Below are 4,504 nucleotides of genomic sequence, written 5' to 3' on the forward strand. Positions count from 1 at the left end.
CTATTTGCATGTTTCAGATATATTATTAGCATGATGGTTGGGGAGTTAGGGGGCTGAAAAGGTGTTCCATAATCCAAAAAATACGTTAAAAAATAGAAATAAACTTTAAACATGTTTTGAGAAAATGTTATGGGATTGTTATGTACAAACTGATTTTTATCAATGTAGTTTCCTTAACGGGTCTCTCTCTCTCTCATCACACACAAAACCCACAAAGTTCCATCCATGGCTTCCATTTCAAATCATTCTTAAGGTACCAATTTCAGTTGTTTATAATTGTGGTTGTTTTTTTATTGCATGTATAAGCATTTCGAGTGATATTGTTTACTTTGATGTTCATAAAAAATGCTCCGCGAGTTTGTTTAATTTTGTAAATTGGAGTTGAATCAGGTTATTGGCAAATGCTTGTTAATTCTTTTTGGTCGCCGGTTGTGTTGGTTTTGCGCTCCTCATCGCTGTTTGCGTGGGTCGATTGATGTCAAAAGACGGGTATTCTTGCTCATCAGAAAGGATTATCCACTCAAATACATTATGATTATTATTTGCTCTCAACCAAGAAGCCTTATCGCAGGGTTATAGTGGGAGCTTATTTCCAAAGTATTATTGCTCATCAGAAAGGATTATCCACCCAAGATGCCAAATTTCCAAGGAGACAGTTGCTACTGATCACCATGACGAGCTTATTAAAATGGGTATTCATCCAACGAGACCACAAATTCCCTTATTTCATTTACTCCGCACCACCATCAAGAGGTTGAGCCTATGCTGGTGATGTCGGGTAATGATATGTCAAATCCTTCGAGAAGATTTATAATCGAGTTGATCAAGGTATTGTATTAAACACAAGAAACAACTGATTTTGGATATCTTTTGAGTGGGGTATCTGTGTGCTTTAGGTTATGGAGATACCTATTAAGCCGATTCATCAACTTGGTTCTGTGCATGGATATTATTTCACCTTTTAAATATGCAGCCTTGTAATATTTATTTAGCCCTTTCGCATATAGTTAAAAAAAGAATATACTTAACTCGAAATCTGAAAAACCCAGCCCGATAAAACCCGATAACCATAAAACCCAAATCTAGAATGATTCGATTATTGGGTTATATTTCCATCTTTGAAGAACCCGACCCGATAAAAACATGAAAAACACCCCTAGTTACAACTCATATTAAACCTTATGGGTCGGGCCACGTTTTAATGGGGTTATCTAAACTAAATGCAGAATTATGTCGGGTCTCGCTCGGGTTGTAACTGTACGATGGCTTCAAGATTCGGTTCGTCATCCTCAATCACATTGAATCCATCAATTGTAAACGTTGGTTGTAGCTGTCAACAAACAAAATTAAGTTAGGAGTGTTATTAGTTTAATTATACTAAAACGTAAATCAATTTCTACAAACCGTTTCAGTTGTACATTCCCTCTTACGGATATAGTTACCATCCCTACTCGGATAATCAGCTACACTATAAACTCTTCCTTGATTCGTATAGGCTATGTACCGAAAGACACGGTGTGGTATGCCCCCTTTTTGCTAACTCATTTTCGTATTGGTCATAGCAATCAACTATTTGTTGAACGCTTAAAGGAGTAAAAGTTTGTGAACGATTCAATATGTGCATTATAAAACCAATGGTTGAGTAGGCCTAACAACGACATCCTACACAATGAAATATAGATAAGTACAGGTATAATAAAGTATTCCATAATGCAAAGGCTGTAAATAACCATATACAAAGCACTCAAACTCAAGAATATGTTACTGCTTCAATTCTCAAACTTGGAAGAAAGCTATTGTTTCGAATGGAAAAATGGTTACTATGCAAATGGCTATAAATAGCATAAACAAAGCAACATGGTTACATGAAAAACAATAAAATAAATAATTTCTCCTAAAGACATAGTGACTAACTCTTCTACCACGCACTTTTTAACCGGGAATCAGACCCGAAAAGACCTGACTTGATTAACTACGAACTCGTAAAACCCGATTAACATATATACCCGAACCCCAAGACAGTTAATTAATTCGGTAATTGGGTTAGTTTTCGTGAATTCAGGTTAACCTGGATGACAATAACCCGATCTATATTGCTAAAATAAAACCCCGTTTTTTCCTAAAAGTTTATCACTACCCACCAAGAAGTATGTGTGTCCATATTTTGATCATAATAAAGATTGAATTAAGGTCATATTTTTAAGCTAACTTAGGGGCTGTTTGGTAGCCTCTGAATGATCATTAAGAGGCTACCTCTTAATGGAACCATTAAGAATTTTACCAATGAGAAGGTAGAAGAAGGTGACATGTGATGATTTACCATTCAGAGGTTATCTCTTAACCATTCAGACTTGAGGTTACCTCTTATTCATTCAGAGGTTTTAAACCATTAAGAGGTAGCATCTGAATGGTTATTAAGAGACTACCAAACAGCCCCTTAGTTGTAACAGTAAACGATGGGGTTATCAAAGGGTTTGTGGATCACCTTATTAAATAGTTTTAGAATTTTCATATAAGAATAAGATTGGAAAAAATGAGTTTAAAAGTTTAATTCTAAGATTGTTGACTGACTTTGTAATTCACATGGTTTCTAATTTGAGTTTCAAAGTAAACAGATGGTTTTTTATGGTTTTTTTTTTTTTTTTTATGAAAATTAAGTATATAACTGTGTGTTTAACTTAATACCAGCAAAAATGCAGCCCTAAAGTTCATGATCGATCGTAAATATACAGCCTTGTAATATTTAACCCAAAATCCGAAGAACCCGACCCAATAATCCCGAGAACTATAAAACTCGAATCTAGAATGGTTCGGATCTCAAGTTATATTTCCACCTTTGAAAACCCGATAAAAAAACTGAAGAACACCCCTAACCAGCCCATGACCGTGTGACCGTTGAGTGTAAAACTTACCGGTATATTGCCTTCGCACATCCGCAAGTACTCACGGTTGCCGATGGTACCAGTCAACAACTATGTCTTCCATTCTGCAAACACATGACTTTAGTTTACGATTACCATACGCATAGGTTTCACATACTATCTCAAAAAAAAGAGTAAATTACAAAATTCGTCCTTTATGTATGCTACTTATTGCAAACTGTGTTCTTTGTCTTTAATAAGTACAATAAACGTACTCTATGTTTACAAACCCATGCACGTTATGTCCTTTGACCCTAACTCAGTTAATTTTCATAATTAAGTCTGATCAATTGGACCCCACATAGGGATACTTTAGTCATTTTACCTTAAATATTAAAATAAATAATCATAAAAAATAATAAATACATTAATTATGCTTAAAAAAGATTATACATTTGTACATGTATACACATGTATCTCAATTCTATCCCTGTCCCTCTCTCTGGCTTCCCTTCCACCCCCACCTACTTCCACCGGCCACCACCACAACCACCGTCACCAACACCCACCTGCCACCACACCCTACCTGCAACCACCAACACCACCATCCACCTGCCACCACACCCACCCTCACCTACTCAATCTAATCATCTCCAACATTCGATACCCTGGCCCTAATTCCCTCTATTCGCAGTTCGACAATGGATCTCTTGATGCAAATTAGTATTTGCCAGTTTTAGTAAAGAACATCTTAGAAGATTCATAATTAGCATTTAATAATATGTGATATGATTTAGATGTTTTCTTACCAAGATGGTTGCTTTAACGGTTTCCTCTTGATTACTGTTAGCTGCCATACATGCTCTGTTTTCTGCATGTTCTAAGGAATTGGGATTTTCACATGTTTTAGAAAGCCAATATGAGAACTCATGATAGCAAAAGGCCCAAAATAGATGATATATCACTGTCGAGCAATTAAAATAAATACCTGGATACCATACAGCAAGAAGGTATGGTGTTGGATCATCACAGTCCCTTTCTTCAAACTATGTATTCATAAATAGCATCTTAGGCATAGATTCATATATCTTTATTTAACAAAATATTAGTAGTTTGCCTTCCCAATAAATGCACAAATTCCTTAGGTTTTCCCAAAACAAAATATAGTATATAATTTATTTTTGATACCTATCTCTTCGGTATGGAAACAGGTCATATCAGGTAATTCTGATATCAGTCGAATCAGGGTCCGGGTCGGTTGAGCCGAACCGAATGTTGGAGATGATTGGATTGAGTTGTTGGGAATAGGTGGGGGTGTTGGCGGGTGGATGGTGGTGTTGGTGGTTGCAGGTAGGGTGTGGTGACAGGTGGGTGTTGGTGACGGTGGTTATGGTGGTGGAGGAAGGGACGCCAGAGAGAGAGAGAGGGGGGGATAGAGCTGAGATATTAATGTATTTATTATTTTTTATGATTATTTATTTTAATATTTAAGGTAAAATGACTAAAGTATCCCTATGTGGGGTCCAATTGATCAGACTTAACTATGAAAATTAACTGAGTTAGGGTCAAAGGACATAACGTGCAAGAGTTTGTAAACATACAGTACGTTTATTGTACTTATTAAAGACAAAGAACACAGTTTG

The 4,504-nt window shown here is 36.2% G+C and overlaps 1 long non-coding RNA gene across 1 annotated transcript; it reads right to left on the reverse strand.

The window, feature by feature from the left end:
• Nucleotides 1–565: 565 nt before the first annotated feature.
• Nucleotides 566–4,279, reverse strand: LOC110889213. The gene is made up of 6 exons (XR_002563460.2): nt 4,050–4,279; nt 3,850–3,907; nt 3,671–3,741; nt 2,913–2,986; nt 1,405–1,662; nt 566–1,330 (listed from the first exon to the last, which is right to left on the reverse strand). It is a non-coding gene; the product is annotated as an uncharacterized LOC110889213 (long non-coding RNA).
• Between the last annotated feature and the right edge of the window lie 225 nt (nt 4,280–4,504).

The sequence above is a fragment of the Helianthus annuus genome, chromosome 6 (assembly GCF_002127325.2).
Source record: "Helianthus annuus cultivar XRQ/B chromosome 6, HanXRQr2.0-SUNRISE, whole genome shotgun sequence".
Taxonomy (NCBI): domain Eukaryota; kingdom Viridiplantae; phylum Streptophyta; class Magnoliopsida; order Asterales; family Asteraceae; genus Helianthus; species Helianthus annuus.